This window comes from Octopus bimaculoides, chromosome 6, assembly GCF_046866305.1.
Source record: "Octopus bimaculoides isolate indiv1 chromosome 6, ASM4686630v1, whole genome shotgun sequence".
NCBI classification, from domain to species: domain Eukaryota; kingdom Metazoa; phylum Mollusca; class Cephalopoda; order Octopoda; family Octopodidae; genus Octopus; species Octopus bimaculoides.
This window is the reverse complement of record NC_142933.1, coordinates 62,062,628-62,085,127: the sequence shown is the minus strand read 5'-3', so window position 1 is coordinate 62,085,127 and position 22,500 is coordinate 62,062,628. Positions and strand designations below refer to the sequence as shown.

The 22,500-nt window shown below is 36.6% G+C and overlaps 3 long non-coding RNA genes across 11 annotated transcripts in view; 2 read left to right on the top strand and 1 right to left on the bottom strand.

Moving 5' to 3' along the window:
• Positions 1-1,459, top strand: part of LOC149135153 (uncharacterized) — a 14,302-nt gene extending 12,843 nt beyond the window's left edge. The window contains exon 3 of the long non-coding RNA XR_016242296.1: positions 799-1,459. This is a non-coding gene — a long non-coding RNA (uncharacterized LOC149135153). The remainder of the gene's footprint in view (positions 1-798) is intronic.
• The window catches only part of LOC149135152 (uncharacterized), a 10,543-nt gene extending 4,774 nt beyond the window's left edge, over positions 1-5,769 (bottom strand). Inside the window, exon 1 of the long non-coding RNA XR_016242295.1 lies at positions 4,187-5,769. This is a non-coding gene — a long non-coding RNA (uncharacterized LOC149135152). The remainder of the gene's footprint in view (positions 1-4,186) is intronic.
• The window catches only part of LOC149135151 (uncharacterized), an 82,659-nt gene continuing 61,635 nt past the window's right edge, over positions 1,477-22,500 (top strand). For 2 of the 9 annotated variants that reach the window (XR_016242294.1, XR_016242290.1), the window contains exon 1: positions 5,930-6,379. This is a non-coding gene — a long non-coding RNA (uncharacterized LOC149135151). The other 7 variants (XR_016242286.1, XR_016242287.1, XR_016242288.1 and 4 more) reach the window with 7 other exon arrangements.

Sequence of the window (22,500 nt, the reverse complement as noted above, 5' to 3'; positions counted from 1 at the left end):
ATCTAAGCGCTTTCATGTGTGTATATAGAAATATATGAATATGTTATGTATATGTATATGTATGTACATACATATATGCGTGTGCATATATACACTTGCATATACAACTATGTATATTGTGTGTGTGTGTGTGTGTGTGAGCGAGGGAGAGAGAGAGGAGAGAGAGAGAGAGAGAGTGAGAGAGTTAGTGCATGAGTGTGCGTGTACCTTTTTGGTGGGTACTGGATCGATCTATTATTGATATCGGGCTAGTTTCATTAAAATACAATATCTCCTTCTCAGTAAACACATTGCGTTCTCCTTTTCTTAGAGATTCTTCATAGGAAATCCCCACCTAATGTAAAGAATTCTGGGAGTATTCATATAGAAATTTGTACATTTTTGCGATTATACATATTCATTTGGGCGCTTATAGCTATCTTTTAATTTATATATAAAAAAAAATACTTTTTTTGAAAGTCGTTATCATAACTTGGTATTTCATGCAGATTTCAGAAGCACGCAAGTACAATGGATATGAAAAGCGAGGCTGTTTGAAGATTGGCGGATTTATCTGCTTCGAAAGACACGGGACTTTCCCTTTATATCCCTGTCGGAAAATACAATTAGTTCTGAAAATGAAATTTCATTATTTTCTATAAAAAAAAGTCCTTTTGTCATAAATTTTAAGTGAAGTTGAGTCTTCAAAATTTGTCAATGTTACTTCTCTTGTGCTTTTGAATTCTAATATAATGAAATCTAGACTACAAACAACTCGAGCGTAGAAATGTGTCTTATCAATAATCCTTTCTACTATAGGCCTGAAATTTTGTGAGAGGTGACCATCGATTACATCGACCATCGATTACATGGTACTTATACTATCGAACCCAAAAGGATGAACAGCAAAGCCGACCTCAGCGGAATTTTAACCCAGAAGGTGAAGGCGGACGAAATACCGCAAAGCATTTTGTCCGACGTGCTAACGATTTTGCCAGCTCACCACCTTTAACTGTAAAACAAGTTTAATGATATCAAACTCTATGATCACATTTAAATCCAGCAAAATTGATAAACTTGAAGAAGCGTTAGCAGTGACCGATACCACGGGAAATACTCTGAAGCGTCAATTATAAATTGCTTTCTGCAATAAATCCACAGAGTTTGAGCTCTGCAGCTACTTTCTATGTTGCGTGAAGGTTTGATATGTACATTACATTAGTTATTTTTTAAAAGTGTTTGTTAACTTCTGTTTGTTAATGTTTTTCTGTATTTTTAGCTCCTTCACTTGAACTCGAGCAATTTTGCAATGGAATAATTAGTAGAAACCTGTGATTTATATTTATTAACTCGCCAAGAAGAAAATTTCCGTGCGTCAACAACTTAGATGACACGTCTATTTAGAAAGAAGTAATGGGCATTTGTTTCTCGGGAGTACTTTTCTTAAGTCATTTTCATCATTGTCTGAGCAAGTAAACGTATTTTTCTCTTCATTCAAATCAACTTGGAATCTTAAATATTTCACAAAACACAGAAGAAACCAATACTATGGAAAGGAACATTGTACAGACTGCTATTGAAACTGAAGCGACCACGTGAGCAAACGATTATATTACATAATTGCGCACGTAGATTAAACTACAAAAATATGGATGAACATTTGCTAAACGTAAGAAATGTTAACGTTTTATAAATGAGCGTCGAACACAAAAATATATCCAAGAGAGACTTTCAAAACAAAAATTTATATTAACACAACATTCCTCAAAACGCACCGAAAAGAAAGGGAGTTCTACCAAATATATGATAGAAGCAAATGGCACCAATTTCGTAAGAACCTAATAGCTTTGTCAGTCCTAGAATTAAACCAATAAATAAATAAATAAATTGCACTATTTGGATAACTAAAATTTCTTCTAAAAGTGATGGATCATCCAAAATTTACGTTAGGCCGTATGTTGAGTCTGCTCTGAACGAGCTATAGTGATAACTCTTGGCATGCTTCCGTCTTATCTGACCACTCCAACGAAGCACAATCAATACAACTATCAAAACTACAGAAAAGCTATAAGATATATCTGCGTGAAAGATATATTCACAATGGGAATAAATAATTTGAAATAATAGACATTTAAAAATTTCGGGTAATCCCCTTAACTGCAGAAAGCATAATTAGGTTGTAATAATGTGAATTCCTTAATTTGGAATAATCATAAAACCCAAAACTATACCTTCTATCTGTTCCGAAGTCTTAGCTGTAGTCGGTAACATAGCTAGAGGGAACGAGGAAGGCAGACAGCTGTGGACGACGCTTTTGCGCAGGGTGGCTATTTTAGGTCTGCATTAGTCAGAGGACGACAAACTCTAGAGCGGCCTGGGTGGCATACACTCTAGTTGTGTGTGATTGTGTGTGTGTGTGTGTGTGTGTGTGTGTGTGTGTGTGTGTGTGTGTGTGTGTGTGTGTGTGTGTGTGTGTGTGTGTGTGTGTGTGTGTGTGTGTCCGTGCGTGCATGTGCGTGCGTGCATGTTCGTGCATGAGAGAGAGAGAGAGAGAGAGAGAGAGAGAGAGAGAAAGAAAGAGAGAGAAAGGAAGAGAGAGAAAGGAAGAGAGAGAAAGGCATATGTATTTAGGCGTGTATCATGTAATGCAAAGATGTATCAATGTTTTCCATATTGTGATAATGACGTCCTGATACCAGTGACATTTGTGCGGAGCTTTTGTTTCAGAAATACTGAGTCTCTTTCAACCGTTCGCGGTGATTTAACGAAAGGGAATGTGAGCGTTAGAGGTCTCGGCCTTGTTTTTCGCTATTTGTGGAGTAGTTTTCTGCCCATTAAGTTCTTAATTACGCTCTGTAACGTGCTGGTTTGTACCATAACATTGTTATAAGTGGTCCGGTAGTATTACTGTAACCGAATGCACATTTAACCAAGCAATTTCAGTACAGGAAACTTGGAGGTTTGAAACAACAGAAGTATGTACTTCACTCTCGATGCTTTCATTCAGAATAATTTATAATAGTTACACAACAATTAAAATAAGGAACACAAAATGATGATTCTGCGACACAGTCATACATATAACAGGCCATAGCTATAAACGCAACGAAAAGGAAGAATTTTATCATCATTAATTCTGACCAAGAGTGCCAAAGGACTTCTATTGCAAGAAATAAAAGGTAAAAACTCTTGATATTGTAACAAGCGCGCAATATATATATAAACATTGACAGGGGAGATAACCGCCCCATAAGCGTCTCTACACTACACTAAACTAGTTTCACACATCAGTCGTAGGCTCGTTAGTAGTGACTACTCACACGCTGGAGTGGCTGAGTGGCTGTGTGGTAAGAAACTTGCTTCCCACATGGTACCAGATTCAGTCACACTGCGGGGTACCTTGGGCAAGTGGCTTCTACTGTAGTCTCGAGCCAACCAAAATAGATTTCATGCATGATTGTGAGAAATCTATCTTCATGTATCATTGGTTGTTTGTTGCAATGAGCATGGTATCGATTTTCGATGAAACAATTACACTACAATGTTACTCTTGGATATATTAGGTATGGCAGTGATATTTCCTTTAAAATTTTACCTAGTGCCATGTATATTCTTTTATTTGTTCAGTCATTTCACTGCGGCCATGCTGGAGCACCGCCTTTAGTCGATCAAATCGACCCCCAGGACTTACTCTTTGTAAGCCTAGTACTTATTCTATCGGTACCTTTTGCCGAACCGCTAAGTTACGAGGACCTAGACACGTCACCATCGGTTGTCAAGCGATGGTCGAAGGACAAACACACACACACACACACACACACACACACACACACACACACACACACACACACACACACACAGATATATATATATATATATATATATATATATATATATATATATATATATATATATATATATATATATACGACAGGCTTCTTTCAGTTTCCGTCTACCAAATCCACTGACATGGCTTTGATCGGCCCGAGGCTATAGTAGAAGACACTTGCCGAAGGTACCACGCAGTGGGACCGAACCCGATCCATGTGGTTGGTAAGCAAGCTACTTACCACACAGCCACTCCTGCACCTATATGTACACAAAGTTTGACCGTTAAACTGTCGCGCAACCCATGAGAAATATCAAACTATTCCTGATAAAGTCATAGCATACTCTCAAAATGTAGGAAATTTTATGAGACACCTACTTGATTTAGGGTCAAAACTGACGGCAGCCACATGTCTTTTGTAAGACATATTGAGCTTGTGAAAAATTTTACTGCATTCAGATTGCATATAAATCTGCATGGATCAGAAACACGCTATGTGCTAGGTACATATAAGCCTTATACGACTGGCTTAATTGAATGTCCTGCATATGCATATAAAATTTGGTACTAGGCCAGAAATTGCAAGTGAGGGTTAAGATATTAGATCGGCTCCGATGTACAACTGGTGCCAATATTAGCTGTTTGGTTAAGGCGGCAAGCTGCCAGAATCATTAATGTGCTGGGCAAAATGCTTAGCAACATTCCGTCTGTCTTTACGTTCTCAGTTCAAATTCCGCAGAAGTTGACTTCACCTTTTATACTTTCGGAGTCGATACAATAAGTACCAGCTAACTACTGGGGTTGATGTAATCGACTTAGCCTCCCCGCCAAATTGCAGGTCTTGTGCCAATAGTAGAAAGGAATATTAGTTGCTTGGTTAAGGTGGTGAGCTGGCAGAATCGTGTTAGCACACCGGACAAAATGCTGCAGCAGCATTTTGTCCGTCCTTACATTCTGAGTTCAAATTCGGCGGTGACCGACTTTGCGTTACATCGTTTCCGGGCCGATAAAATGAGTACCAGTTAAGCACTGGGGATTGATATAATCAACTTACTCCCTCACTGCTGGGGGTCAACTTTTTCATCCCTTTTGGGGTTGATAAAGTAAGTACTAGTCAAGCACTTCCCCGAAAGTGCTGGCCTTGTGCCAAAATTTGAAATTAGCAAAAATCGAAACTGAGTCGTCAGATTTGTAAGTTTTAATCACGGCGTAGCAACACTTTGTTCATATGGGAGGCTAGACTTTACATGACAAATCATTCTAGAAAGCCCTAAAACATTTCCCTACAAGGGTAATAACTTGCCATGTCTTTAGCGCCGATTTCGCAGAGAGTCGTAGACGTCCGGGCGGAATGACGTCTCTACACTTGTCAAGTGTGTTTGCTCATAGCCCGGCCGATTCATTCCCTCGTTGCTTTAAACATTCGTTCTTATGACTATTACTCAACCTAGTAAACCGCAGCCACAGATATACGACATGAACCGAGCGTATTTTTTTCGCCTGTCTTGGCAAGCTTAATTACAGAGCCTTTATGATCAGCTCTTGTAAAGCTACAGAAATATTCTTTCTATTGTGTCGACTTTGTTGTTGCAATTTCTAATTCATGACCAACATAAAAATGTATTTGTGCGGTGAAGTAAAAGTTACGATTAATTGTTCGCGAGGTGTTGTTGCATGATTTACACGCAGCCACACGCAAACCCAGTCTCGACAAAACCAATATCAGTTGCTTGGTTACCGTTAAATTTGGTGGAAAGAATCACACACACACACACACACACACATGCGCGCGCGCACAAACACACAAATATATACACAAATACATATATATAAATACAACCCACATATATTTATATACACATTTATATACCCCCACCAAATATACACACACACACCGTGTATGTATGTATATTATACATATTCCAAAATATATGCATTTTGAATAATTTTGAGTACCTTTGAACGTGCCTGTGCGTTTGCTCGCGCGCGCGCGCGTTTGTGCGTGTGTGTGTGTGTGCATTTGTGTGTGTGTTTCTGTGTGTTTGTGTGTGTATGTGTGTAAGAGAGAAAGAAAGAGAGAAACAGAGACACAGAGAAGCAGAGAAACAGACAGACAGAAGGAGAGATAGAAATGTATTTCATAGAGTCCAAAGAAGTTTCAATTTTGCCATATTGGGATTATGATGTCATAATGTCAGTGACGTTTCTCCGACGCTTTTCTCTTAAAAACTTTCAGTCGTTTACACGTTGAAAGACTAATGTAAAATCTAAGTTGTATTCGCTTTATTTTTCGGAGTTTGTGGGGTTGGTTTTTATGTATCTTTGAGTTCTTAAGCAGCCTCAGTAACATGTGGTTTTGTACCTTAACATAGATGCAATGTGTACAGTAGTGTTACGGTAACCGTATGAAATTTTAAGCAGATAATTTCATTACAGGAAACTCGGGGTTTCAACAAGAAAGATATACTTCACTCATTCATGCAGCATAACTTATTGTAATTCAATGACCATAAAAATGATGAATACAGAATAATGGCTACAATATACAAGCAGATTATAGCTACAAATATGGTAAGTGCTTTAATTATAAGTACATTTTCTATTAAAATGTTCGAGATTCCTTTGAAAATATTTCTATAATAAAGCAAAACAGATTCTTCATTAGATGTTCGATATACTATACATATCACTAGTCTCGAAAAAACAAAATGACCAGGTACAACTTTAGCTTCACGTATGTGTATGTGTCTGTGCTTGTATGTCTGTCTGTGTGTGTGTGTGTGTGTGTGTGTGTGTTAGTGTCTGTATGTGTGTGGGTATTTATTTGTCTACGTGCGCTTGTATGACACATGCACGCACACAAATCGTATGTATCTGCAAAAGGCCCTTAAGAAACTTCGGGAGTGAATCTCCCAAAATTTCTTATGTTAGAAGGTTCTTTAGTTAGATATTGGAGTAGTCGTTCAATCCCTCTTAAATCACAACCCAATACATCGATTCACATGAGACATCCGCCTCGGGCGATGATCTTATGGGTGCGGCACATTTGGATCTGCTGTATATAACTTATATGCTGAAGCAGGTGCGGCAAATCCACAGGTTACCCGGGTGGGACACAATAAAGCTACGCACAACCTTCGCTTCATATTGATAAAACTGAAAACAACACAGAATTGTCAACTTAATTACTAATAATTTAAATTCACCCCATAAAGCGGCGAGCTGGCAGAATTATTAGCACGCCGGGCAGAATGCTTAGTGGCATTTCGTAAGTCATCACATTCTGAGTTCAAATTCCGATGACGTTGACTGCGTCTGTTATATTTTCGGGATCGATAAAATAGGTACCAGTAAGAACACTTAGGGTCGATGTAATCGACTTACCCCTTTCACCAAAATTGCTAGCCTTGTACCAGTATTTGAATCCATTAATTTTTACATATTCATCCCTCTTGCACATCTCCAGTCAAATATTGGTTCACTTAAAAATTCGTGTTTTGTCCGTTTCAGAATAATTTCATCAACGTTATGATTCATCTTTTCTTCACGACTCTAAGATCATATTACTTCAATGTATTTCCTGTCCACCACATCAAGTATGAGAAGCAGGATTTAACCACTCATACACACACATACAAAAACAAACATACATACACACATACACGTGTATGTGTGTGTGCTTGTGTGTGAATGTTTATGTACATATAAATATGTATGTTTGAGTGTGCGTGTGTGTGTGAGCGCGCGCACATGTGTGTAGATTTGTTTGTGTGTTTTATTAGCAGATTTAATGAAACTGAATTCATCAAAAGATGTTTCGTTTCGTTATTCGAGGGAAACGTCACTCCTGAACGTATCCTCAGAGTTACAGTGACATTCTGGGATAAAACTGGACCTTTGAATTAAAGACGTAACACATGCACCTGGCTTCCATACAATTGCCGTCTATCCATTTTACTCATAAAGCTGGCATTGTGTCCAAGACGGAATGCATTAAGATCGAACCGAACAGAACGCAAATACAGTCAGCTTTTTAACCATGCGAACTGCCTGCTCAACGATTTAGAAAAATTATGCACACACGCACCCGCATAAACACACACACACACACACATACGTACACACACACATACACACACTCTCTCTTTATCTGTCTCCCACACGCATATATATATAAGTGAGAGTGTGTGTGCAATATGAGTGTGTGGGTGTGTGTGCGTGTGCGGGCGCATATATATATATATATATATTCGAAACGCCGGTGTTAAAACGGGGGTAGCTGATGAAGTAGAATGTTCTCTATGTGGCTTGTGTGTTTTCTCGTCTACGTTTTGTTTGCAATGTCCTGTACCCAGATATGCACCTATACTTACAGATGGATGTCGGTACGCACATACCTGTACGTATATATGCATATACTCATTTACTATTTGTTTTTATATATATATATATATATATATATATATATATATATATATATATATATATATACATATGCGGCACCTTGCGCTCTGGGTTACTCTTTGCTTTTTGAATGAATCTGCTAGACGACGAAGTAAGGAAGCCTGTTGCATGTATGAGTGTATATATGCATGTATGTGTGCGTGTGTGTGTATTTATGTGTGTGTTCAAGTGTATGTAACCGTGTATGTCTTTATATCCGTCTTCCATTGCCACTTTACAACCGGAGTTTATATTACTGTAACTAAGCGCCCCCTCCCCCAAAAAAGGAAATAGAAAAAAAAAGACCAATACGTACCAAACTTTAAGAAGAACAAGTAATGTTGTCAATCTGTTCAAATTAAACGTTAAACTCTTCAAAACGGTGCCCTGACATACTCGCAGTCCAGTGTCTGAAACAATTAAAAGGTAAAAAGATAAAATTACATACATGCATACGTATGTATGTATGCATGTATGTATGTATGTATGCATGTATTTGTGTGTGCGTGTATACATAAAAGACTCCCGCCCTTTCGGTCATGAATGACCATGGATTGCCCTTAGAAAGTCCCCCTTCAAGGCACCAGTCTGGGCAATGTTGTTTATGGAAGACCAGTCTCCCTTTTCCATGCCACCGATGTTATCCAAGGGAGACGCCAAAGGCCGATACTGATTGGCACCAGTCACGTGGCAACTCATTTCTACAGCTGAATGAACTGGAGCAACGTGAAATAAACTGTCCTGCTCAAGAACACATTACATAGTTGGTCCGGGAATCGAACTCACTATCTCATGATTGTGAGCCCGACACCCTAACCACTGAACCATATATATATATATATATATATATATATATATATATATATATATATATATATATATGCATATATAAATGTATACATATTTATATACATACATTCATATGGCTCTGTGTGTGTATGTGTGTGTGTGTGTGTGTGTGTGTGTGTGTGTGTGTGTGTGTGTGCACGTGAAAGCGAAAGATGGCGGGGAGTGATAGAGTAAACGGGATAGGGAGAGCCAGGGTAGATGGGGCAGAAATGAAATAAAATATATAATGTATTGTTGGACTGAGACAATAAAAAATATCTTCCCCTTCCCACAAATTTATTTATCTATTTTTGTATTTCTTTATGTATTTATTTATTTATTTATCAATTTATATATTTATTTATTACTTCTGTCTGAAACCCGAGAGAACATAGGATTCACAATTCCTGGTGGGTGGTGGTGGCCCCTCCCCGGTTTCATATTTGTTTTCACCCATACCCCACCAACGCATCAATGAACTAGGATCTAAGTGTCCGTAAAAGTTCAAAGACACGCGTCCAAAGACACTTTGTGCACTGTAAACTCCGCCTAAGACTGAGAGTGGTAAGAGAATAAAAGCGACATACAGCATTATAACACATACGCACTCAAAATAGAATGACTTGTTGGGTTCAGCACCTGACGCAAATATAGTGCTTTATTATCAATCCCTTTCTCTCTCTCTCCCTCCCTCCCTCCCTCTCTGTCTATCGCCTCTCTGTATCCTTCTCTCTCTCTCCCTCCCTTTCTCTCTTTTACACGCGCACGGCTCTTGTCTATTCTGGCTCTAACTTCTCTGTATCCCTCTCTCTCTTTTTTTTTATCTTATCTTTTATATGTTGATATCATTGCCAAGTTTCTTATGCTTTGTCCCTATCATTGTCTCTGTTCCTCTCTCTACCCCCCTCTTTAAACACACTCTAGCACGCATAGATATATATTCATGGATGATATATATATATATATATACACATACATATAAATACATACACACTCACGCGCACACACGCATATATATATATATATATATATATATATATATATATATATATATATATATATATATATATATATACATAAAAATGTGTGTGTATGTATGTATTATATATGTATATTTCGATATGCATTTGCTGTTTCAGACCTGTTGAGACATATAATATGCTTGTACACAGGCAACGATAGTAACTAAATAGATTTTTGCCCGGACTCCATCACCCCAGAAAACACTCTACATTATAGTCGCCCTCCAACCCCATCTCGGTAGCATCAACACCTCACTCATATATATATTATATATGTGTGTATGTGTGTGTGCGTGTGCGGGTGCGGGTGTGTTCTTTCCATCCCACTCCTTCCCATTAACGTATACATTTTTCATTTTATTCTCTCACCTTTCACCTAAAGAAGAAGTAGATAAATAAATAAATATATACAAATAAAGAAGTGGAAATAAAAAAGAAATAAAACACCATGGCAATAACGTTTGTCTGTCATCGGTTAGTGATGACCCTTTGGTCAGTTAATTTATAGAAGAAATGTGTGAATTTAATGTCTTTTAGCAGGTGCTTCTATAATGACACAGTGGCCCCGTTATGAATTTGTTTCCTCTTTGCCTTGTTTATATATTCTACTTATCTCATACTATCTACTTTGAGTTGCAGGATTCATTTTTAAGTTTTTAAAGCTCATTTATTCTTTATTATATTTGTTTTTCGTGAGAGAAGGAGAGCACCGCGGCAGATTAAAGGCAAGTGCTAGTTGTCCCGAATCTGTTAAAGATTTTCTGTGAGTGAGAAGGAATATTTTCTTATACTAAAAAACGCGACTGTAATTTGGAAAATCAAGAACTTTCACAATCACTGAAGTCTTATTGCTTCAATAATGAATATATAATAACCTTGAACTATGAGGCAGCGAATAGACAAAATTGTTTGAGCATCGGTTAGAATGCTCTACTGTAGTTTTCCAGCTCTCCAGGCTCTACATTCAATTGCTGCATAATTTAACTTTCTTTCGGACTCAATAAATAAAATATCATTCAAGGGTGGCATATTATTTTAACTGTTAGAGCATCGAATGCGATATATTGCGATATCTTTTTCAGCTCTTTTTGATCTGATTTCAGATTCACAGTGGTAGGTTTCTGCTCTCTTACAGAACAACGCAACGATTGGAGCAATATCTCTGGTTGCATCAATAAAATGAGCTAACCCACCACAAAGTGAGATTACGGATAAACATTTTTAAAAATTAAATATCGTACATGAGAACAACTCACTTTTTGTTGCAAAATATGTGGAGCCGTTGCTGTATATTACCCGATACAACGGTTCACGTACTGATTTCGATTCCAGTTCGATCTGTTTTCTTATATTTCTCAGCTTGACTTAACAAAAAATATTAAAATAACAATTTCGTATTTCATTCATACGTTATAATTCCGTTGACTTTTGTTAACGTGCGACAACCTATTATATATTTCAGGATGGTAGTGTTAGTGGTTGTGATGGTAATTAAAATGTGATGTTTCGAAGTGCAGTTATGATTCATATTATATACTAGATGTTATAATAATCTATTTAAATACTCTGCACTTCTTTCCGATAAAAATTTAAATATTAAAATTTAGAATGCATGCACTGGTTGACTGTACAAGGCATATTGTTTGGCAGAATCGTTATATACCCAGACAAAATACCTTATGATATATGTTGCTGCCAGAGCAATTTTAACCTTTATTCTTCAGAAGTCAATGAAATATAATAACGGTCTTGGGCAGTGGATTGGCGGCGCGAAATGCTTTGACGTATTTGTTCCGTCTCTTTATGTTCTGAATTCACCTATTCACTTTTGGCTACACTAGTGTCGTCCTGTTTCAGCCTTTGATTTTCCTTTAGATAAAACTAATGATATATACAGAGTAATCTTGCTACGGGTAATACTGGTCTTCTTTCAAAGCACATATTATTCTTTTTAATAATTTCAGGTTTATAAAGTGGGAAGTTTTAAGTATTTTGATTAAATGGTAGACGGAGATGTGGCTGTGTGGCAAGAAGCTTGGTTCCAGACGACATGGTTCGGGGTTCAGTCCTTTTGACCAAATCCTTGTGAATAGATTTAGTAAACGGAAACTGAAAGAAGATCGTCTATATATGCATATGTCTTGGATCGTATTATATATACTTTATGCTTTGTAGAACGATACATCAAAGAGTTTTTTCTATTGGTACCACCGAATTAGTTGTATTCATATATTATATCTTAAATTTATACATACATACATACACACACACACACACACACACACACACACACACACATACATATATATATATATATATATATATATATATATATATATATATATATATATCCAAATTACACATTCGGTGAGTTAACTTGGGATTGCCAAACGACAATGTAGTAACCTTCATATAACTAAGGTATTTTCGGCTTGTTAATTTGTTAGCGGAGTACCCTTCGTCATGTCATTATTGCATCAGAGGATCTGCTACCTAGGAAACGTATATAGCCTGGATGTTATCAATTTGGATTTTTATTCGCATCCATAGCAAATCTGGTTACTGACCGTGAGCAATACAAACCATTTTTCTGCTTATGGAACTGTGATATGTTAAAAGCCTACAACCTTCGACGCCAGTAGATTGTTATTGTTCTTGAAGGTTGTCTTTTACACCTACCATGGCTGCTCGAATCTTACAAACTTTCTACACTTAGATCCTTGGATCTTACAATTGCACACACACACACACACACACACACACACACACACACACACACACACACACACACATACATATATCGTTTACCTTTTAACTTTTACTTGTTTCGGGCATTAGACTGCAGCCATGCTGGGGCACCGCCTTGAAGAATTTTAATTGAATGATTAAGCTTGGTACTTATTCTATCGAACGCTTATGCTAAACTGCAAGATTAAGAGGTCGTAAACATACATACATACATACACACACACACACACACACACACACACACATATTTGCCGATAGAATAGATACAAGCTTTAAAAAAAAAAGTACCGGGGTCGAAACGTTCGATTAAAAATCCTTGAAGGCGGTGCTCCAGCATAGCCGCAGTCTAATGACTGAAACAAGTAAAAAGGAGAAAAAACAAACTATATATAACAATATCACTAGAGTGTCGATTTCAAATTCTGCTTAGGTCTGTTTTAACTTTTATACCTTGATAAAAATAACACTAGTCGGTAAAAATTAAAAGTTGGGTTGGTTTAATCGATGACATGCACATGGAGGTGCTCCATCCTGGCCGTAAAATGGTAAGTGATGCAAAGTAAATCCATGTCTGATCAATCAATCTTAAACCCCTGCTAGCCCCTTATATACATCGATATAAAACTGATATTTTCAGATATTAATCCATAAATTATGTTACAGTGGATGCTGCTGCCGTTCTTGCTGCTACTGCTGCCGTTGCTGCTGTTGCTGCTGCCGCTATGGCTATTCTTGCTGTTGTTTTGTTGTTGTTGTTTCTATCATCTGTGTTTTCATTAAAAACTATATATTTATCTACTTATTCATGTTTCTTGATAACATAAGAATAGATGATATCAATACAAACAAGCAGGTAAACAAATGAACAAGGCAACTACTACTACTACTACTACTACTACTACTACTACTACTACTACTACTACTCGTTATACCGCACAAACACAAACATTAATAAGCAAAATAGCAATAATGAGAATGTCGTCATAAAACTTATCACTTAGTATTCTCCCGAACTGTATAAAGACGTATTCTTGGAAGAAGAAACGATAAATATTTACATACAAACGTGCATGCATATATACATACACATCTGTCAGTCTCTCTCTTTCCTCACTCTCTCTCTCTCTCTCTCTCTCTCTCTCTCTCTCTCTCCGCACTCTCTCTCTCTCTCTCTCTCTCTCCTCACTCTCTCTCTCTTCCTCTCTCTCTCTCTCTCTCTGTATATACATACATACATATATATATTATATATATATATATATATATATATATATATATATATATATATATATATATATAATATATATATATATATATATATAATATATATATATATATATATATATGTATGTATATATATATATATATATATATATATATATATATAGATAGATAGATAGATAGATAGATAGATAGATAGGGAATAGATAAACAGACATGTATATATAAATACGTATAAGTGTGTATATATATATAACACACACACACACACACACAACACATAACATATCTAAATATACTTATATCAGTGTAACTAAGTGTGTACGCATATGCATCGTAACAAAACCATGCATCCCTCTTTTTAAATGATCTATTCATCAATTTGATATTCTTCTCAGAAAATTTCTATATTGTTGACAATTTTATCGGCATTTCTGCAGCTATAATGCATTATTTATTAAGGCATTATAAATTTTATGTTTGCTTCGAAACCAAATATATGTACATTTTAATGTTTTCAGTGGAAGAAGACAAATTTATTAGGGTTATTCAATTTAATAAAATAAATATTATAAATATATTCAAAAGGCTATCTCTTTTAAAATATAACATTCCCTCAAACAATATAAAAGTGGCTGCAGTTTTCGCATTTTCTTCTGTCTTGAAATTCTATGCAAAGTACTCGAAGCATCTTTCCGTTTTTCCTCATTCAGATTATATGTATAGCTCCTATAGATAATGTATCCACCAATCTATTTATCATGGATACACAAATACACACACGTAAAAAGACATACATACACATACACATACTTACACATACACACAGATATATATCGGATTAATTAATAAGAATATATATTAGGAAGTCAACCAATATTCAAAAATAGATTAACATTAGTAGTTTAATAGTATTAATTATAAAAACGACTCTGAGTTTAAATTCGATATTGTTGAAGTTTCTTATTGTCTTCAAATTACTCTTAATAAGAGACTGAAATTCTCTAAGACATAACAATATAGATATGAAGGTTCTACTCGTCCTTTCAGAGATCAGACTCATAGTTGCAATCGTTGTCAGCACGGAGTTATTTGCCAGCTCAGAGAAATGCGATGTTGTGTAATATAAATGTATACTCTACATATACTGAGTAAAAAAAATTATCACTACAAACGTCGGTTTATTTGGAGATAATAGTTTGGCTGTATTCCAACAAGTCGGTGGACATTTTTGTCTATTTCTTGGAAATACCTCATTAATAACTTCAGATATATCGCCCTAAGTCATTGTCACTAGCTAAATTTCTTTAATGTTACCCTTAACTTTCCAACAAATGAACAGGAACTTATACTAAACCTAATTCAAAACTCATATTAAGTATAGACATCCTTAGCTTTCAAAAATACTGGTATTGATAGAAATAACTTCAAACTGTGGTCAGATAAAATGAGAAGCTTCTGTTTATGTGTGTTTATTGCGTTGTCTCCATGGGAGGCTATAGCATTCATGGTGTAGCTGACCTTGTAATCCGTTTATCTAGTTTACCACGACACTGTCAGTATATCAGTTACCCACACACATCTCATGTTTTTACAGGGGTTTGGCCTTGGCAGTCTCACGTATTATGAACGGCCACACCAAGAATAGATTCATAAATGATCTGATATGCTTTTCTTTTATTCTCTTATTCTTTTACTTGTTTCAGTAATTTGACTGTGACCATGCTGGGGCACCGCCTTTAGTCGAACAAATCGACCCTAGGACTTATTCTTTGTTAGCCTAGTACTTATTCTATCGTTCTCTTTTGTCAACCGCTAGGTTACGGAGACGTAAACACACCAGCATCGGTTGTCAAGTGAAGTTGGGAGGACAAACACTGACACAAACACACACACACACACACACACACATACATATATATATATATATACGACGGGCTTCTTTCAGTTTCCGTCTACCAAATCCACTCACAAAGCTTTGGTCGGCCCGAGGCTATAGTACATGGCACTTGCCCAATGTGTCATGCAGTGCGACTGAACCCGAAACCGTGTAGTTGGTAAGCAAGCTACTTTATTTCATTTAATTGGATATAAAAGCCGTACATAGAGGTAGTAGCTGCGGGCTGGACAAGAACTCAATGATGATGGAATGAAAGAAATGGTTGGTGGGAGAAGCAAACAACGCCCGCCGATTGTTGCATTCTCGAAAACATTGTTCTCTCTTGTTTTTTTTTTAAACAACAAAACAAAATGAGGTAGTAAACCTCACACAGCCACTCCTGCACCTAACTTATTCAAAGTGTCTACATTAAATATAATGATCTCGGCTATCCTAACAATACCTAATTCTTTGATATTGCAATAGATCGTAGTACACGTAAACACATACTTCAAAAGGAGACGAATACCACTAAGAACTTCAATTATCATCATCTCCAGCTATAATCAGGAACCTAGTTGCAGGCACAAGCACAAAAGACTTTTATTCCCTGAGAGAAAAATTTTCGATTGTATCCTGTAGGGAGGTTTCAATGAGATGAGAAATTCGCCCACTCAGCACCCAGAGGAGTGGTAAAAGAAATCTTGTTTAATCTTCCCCATAATTCAGGTTTCTCATATTGCTGGGAACGTTCACTCTCTTGTATGGTACCTATTTCGGTCCAAAAACATTTTTCACAGGCGTTTCAATGCACTTAGTGCTAAATTTAGATATTTTAACCCTGATTGTGTTGCTCCGAGCATTACTTTCTTCAACGTAGAGTAGATATCGGGACTGTTCTCACTCTATCAACCCACTCGCTATTTCCGAAATCGAACCATTTGTTTTTTTGAGAAGATTTTGCTCTTCCAATGCCATGGTATATGGAGTGACATTTATCCAACTAGCTGGTATCCAGAAAATCTATATAGGAACTTCTAACGTCTACAAAGGATTAGTGTAACTAAATCTGATCTCCTTCAGGTAAAGGGCATAATGAACACCATTTCACTCTCCCATTTCATTTGACACTATATTCTGGAGCCTCTCCATACTTCAATTGATTGTTTTTGAAGGTTCTCTTTTTCCAAGAAAACTTGTATCACTTAACAGAAAAATCTAAGTGATTTTCAAAATTTTATCCTGGGACTAGTCGACTGGCTCGGAAAATAATGTTGCGAAAATCGGGCAATTAATTTCTTTAGAAACAAAATTTAATCACACGCGAATTGCTTCTCTATATACTAGTAGCGGTTCTACAATTTTAAAACACATCGCAGTTTTTTATGCAATTATGTATCTCTGTAACTTCAAACGGGTCAGTGTATCAACAAGGATCCATCTTTTAAGCCGAATGCAATTAAAGCTCCATTTTAAAAAAAATATTGGCTCTGTCACACGTACTTTTGTTCCTATAAAATTTTGAGTAATAGTCAGCCAATTCTTCAACTTCCTACCTACAAATATATGTAAACTACATGATGTATAGAAAGGTAATGTTTTGCTTCTACACATATACAAGTAGAAGCACATATACACACACATAAACACGTACATACACACACAAACAGACACATATATATCCATCTAACTTGTGAAGATGATGTCGGACACTGTTTTCGGATAAGCACTTCATCGTGTTGTATAAAAGCTTACATTCTTAAGGAAAAGAAATCAAAATACCTGCACATAGAGTTATTATAGTTTTAAGCAACAGCCACACATAGCTTTTACCCGACAGACATACAAGTTTTCCACTAGATGATTGAACTGAATGTGACAGGTGGTGAGTATGGAAAATATTTCAGTGATGTACTACTTATAGACCGCACACAATCGCACATATACGCGCGCGCGCACACACACATACACACACAACACATATATTATAGCTGTTAACATACATATACAAATGTTTCATATCAAATTCGCAGTTCGAGCTAATGACATTCTCTTGCTATATATGAATCACACACACACATGAGCGCGCGCACACACACTCACACACATACACACGCGCACACACTCACACACACGCACACACACACACACACAGACACACACACACACACCTTTAAAAGCGCTTATTACTTAGGTATATATGAGTACATACATAGTATGACTGGAAGGAAATCTCCCCTCAATCTAGCGAGGAAAGGAAGTTCGTACATTAAGTTATTATTGAAAACTGTAATATTAGGAATGGATTAATTGTCAGTTATTGCCAAAAAATTCACACTGAAATATCAACAAAAAATTAGAACAGATGTATTTGTAAGCGACGCCATATCTGATCCTGTTTCGTAAGCAACTCAGGGTAACGTAATTGTGTGAAACAGAGAGAGAGAAAAAAGAGACAGACAGACAGAAAGACAGAGATTGAGGGAGAGGAGGGGGAGAGATGGATAGATAGAAAGGAAAAGAAAGAAAAGATTCGACCAAGTACAGGAAGAACTAGTACTTTTACAGTTAGAGCGCAGACGGCAGGAAAGAATAACGCGAATCAATCTCGTTGAAACTAACGATACGTCGCATTTACCGTCTTTTGTATGTATGTATGTATGTATGAATGTATGTATGTATGCATGCATGAATGTATGTATGTATGTATGTATGTATGAATGAATGTACGTATGAATGAATATATCTATGAGTGTATAAGTATTTAATAATTATATATGATAGGGCGGCGAGATGACAGAACCGTTAACATACCGGGTGAAATACTTAGCAGCATTTCGTCTGTCTTTTCGTTGTGAGTTCTAATTCCGCCGATATCGACTTTATCTTTTATCCCTTTCGAAGTCGATAAAATAAGCACCAGTTGAGCACTGGTATCGATGTAATTGACTTACCCTCACCCCCACGAAATAGCTGGCTTTGTACCAAAATTGGAAACCAATAATTCTTCAATGTGATGTATTTTATATATTCTTTTATCCTTTATCCTTTTATTTGTTGCAGTCAGTTGACTGCAAACGTGCTGGAGTACCACCTCGAAGGGTTTTAGCCGAGCAAATCGACCCTAGGACTTATTCTTTAAGCCTAGTACTTATTTTATTTGAAACTTTTGCCGAACCGGTAAGTTACATGGACCTAAACACACCAACACCGTTTGTCAAGAGGTGATGGGGAGGGGACAAACGCAGACACAAAGACGCACACACAGAGCTACATACATGCACACACACACAAACATATACGACGGGCATTTTTCAGTTTCCATCTACAAAATCCGCTCAAGGCTTTGGTCGGCCCGAGACTATAGTAGAAGACACTTAGTCCAAGGCTCCACGCAGTGCGACTGAACCCAAAACAATGTGGTTGGGAATCAAGCTTCTTACCACACAGCTACGCCTGCGCTTATTTATAATTTTGTTGGCACTAACTTCACAATTTCGCCAGTAAATCCAAACTGATTGTAGGTATAGTTACATAAACACTGCACCCTACACTTAATTTGTTTCTCTTTCTGTCTTTATTTCTTTTTCCTTTACGCATCTGATCTGAAATTTGGACTCATGCAACAGCGTTTTCTTTTCGAACTGGAACAGTCTCAGCATTCATTGAGGCAGTCATTGACCACCAACATTCTCTCAAAAGCACGAACACACCTCCTCTGTCGGTGCCCTGTTCAAAGTCACTCTTCTGTGGGTCGTTGCTTTTTTTTTTATTTAGTGAAAAGCGTTGCTGTACTCTATATTAGGAAAAAATGGCCTTGTTATACGTGCAAAGCTAAACTGCATGCTTGTGGATTCCAACCGTCTCTCAGCTCTGGTATTGGAAACTTCCTGTCAGATTGCCGGTATGTGAGGATATATATATATATATATATATATATATATATACAGAGAGAGAGAGAGAGAGAGAGAGAGAGAGAGAGAGAGAGAGAGAGAGAGAGAGAGAGAGAGAGAGAGGAAATAATTGAGATTCAATTGAATTAGGTACTTAAGTTGAAGCATCAAGTCAGTGCAGTATTGTCCGTACAACTCAAAGTAAGATGAATAGAATTAAAATAAGTAACAGTATATCAAGAGTTGATGCAGTGCGACCGTTTTAAGATTAAAAAAAAAGACTAATAAATTAAAAATTAATCACAATCCGTTACAAGCTATGACCCTAACAAACTGCATACAGTTCTTAGAAGTGTAGTATATTTTGAGCTACATTAGTAGCAACATGGACTTTTTCCCTCTTCTTGCTCTATTGGAGAATTTGAGTAAAATTATATTAATGTGTTCAACTGATTAAAAAATTCTATTTATTTATGCAGCTGAGGATAGCCCTGCATTTAAATTGATGTAATGATTGCATTGTCTAATTAAATGGAGCCGCTTGAAACGGTCGTGCTGCATCACCTCTTGATATCCTGTTGCTTATTTTAATTTTATTCACCTTACTTTGAGTTGTACGGACAATACTGCACTGACTTGATGCTTCAACTTAAGTACCTAATTCAATTGAATTTCAATTATTTCCTCTCTCTCTCTCTCTCTCTCTCTCTCTCTCTATATATATATATATATATATATATATATATATATATATATATATATATATATTATATATGCATAGTTACGGAGATGTACTTGCATAGCAAGTGACCTGATCTGAGATCGTATGCGGGAACGAAAACAATTGCAGCGTGGAGGGTGTTTGTTTATAAGCCATTTAAGAAACACACAAAAACCGTTAGATTCACTTCAACATTTTAATTCAATTTGCCAAATATTTTCGTCGCTTAGAGACTGCGACCTGTTCACTGACAAAATTCCGTGCAGCTTATAAACACCTTCCACGCTGCAATTGTTTATATATATATATATATATATATATATATATATATATATATATATATATATATATAGAGAGAGAGAGAGAGAGAGAGAGATAGATAGATAGATAGATAGATAGATCACTGACCACTACACATTTTCTTCTCTCCTTGTTTCTCTCCTTATTTCATTCCGTGTTCCTTTCTGTTGAAGAGCGCAGGCTCGAAATGTTAAAGACTTTCTCTATTCCCGATATATATATATATTTATATATATATATATATTTATATATATATACACACACACGCACACACACACACACAAATATATATATATAGGAAGTAACCTTTATTGCCACCTAAACATGGATGTTCTATAAGAACAGACGATACTGCTAGTTTAACCCCAGGAGGACGCCTCCTCCAACTGATTATTCAGTTCACTTCGTACTCGATATATATCCAACAATTCCAGCCCCGAGACCAATATCGTTTGTTCTTACAGAACACTCAGGTTTAGGTGGCGATAAACATTACTTCTCGGTATAAATACCACTTTAGTCTCTAATAGTCTAACAGAAATTTTCTGAATATGTACATATATATATAATCGTTTACTTGATTCAGTCATTAGACAGCAGCCATACTGGAGCACCACCTTCGGAGAGTTTTGCTGAAAAGAATCGACCCCAGTACTTAATTTTTTGCTAAGCCTGGTACTTATTCTATCGGTCTCTTATGCCGAAACGCTAAGTTACAGGAACGTAAGCACACCAACACCAGTTGTCAAGCGGTAGTGGGTAACAAAGACACAAAGACACATACATAAATATATACATACATAAATATATACATACATGACGGGCTTCTTCCGGTTTCCGTTTACCAAATCCACTTACATGGCTTTGGTCGGCCTGACGTTATAGTAGAAAACACTTACAGAAATTGCTACGCAGTGGGACGGAACCCGGAACCATGTGGTTTGGAAGCAAGCTTGTTACCACACGGTTACATGTATGTATGCATGTACGTATAATAAAACAAAAAGACAAATGGTCAGGCAACAAGTATCGAGTCAGATGCATAAAGAAGTATAGATTTAATGAAGTCGACAAAAGTTCCGACTGTAGGAAGTCTTCAACGTTTGCAATGTAAACAGTGGTCTTCAGAAAGATGCAGAAGGTGAGAGTAGTTTTCTCCGTAAATAAAAGTTATCATAGGTAAAAGCCATTCTAACTGAAACTAAAAAACAAAAACCGTTTGTCCCTTAGAGGTGGTTCACTATGTGTATATATATGTATATATATATATATACATACATGGCTACATTCATATACACTCATATATACACTCATGCGGTGCATCTAATTACGTACACTCATTTATTGAAACTTTCAAAAGCAAAATGTGTGTGTGTGCGCGTGTGTGCGCGCATGAAGGGGGGCGGAGGGTGTATAAAAGTGTTTAGCAGCCTATGATCATTCTGTGTGTACGTATCTGTGTCTGGAAGGAAATCTGAAGTAATGAACGGAAATATGTATACTGAGCTGTTATTATTGAAATGTTAATGTAAGCAACAGATTAATTGTCAGCCATTACTGAAATACATACGGAAATATCGAGAAATATGAGATGAAATGTATATAGGCGCAAAACCCGAGACTTTCGCATATTTCAT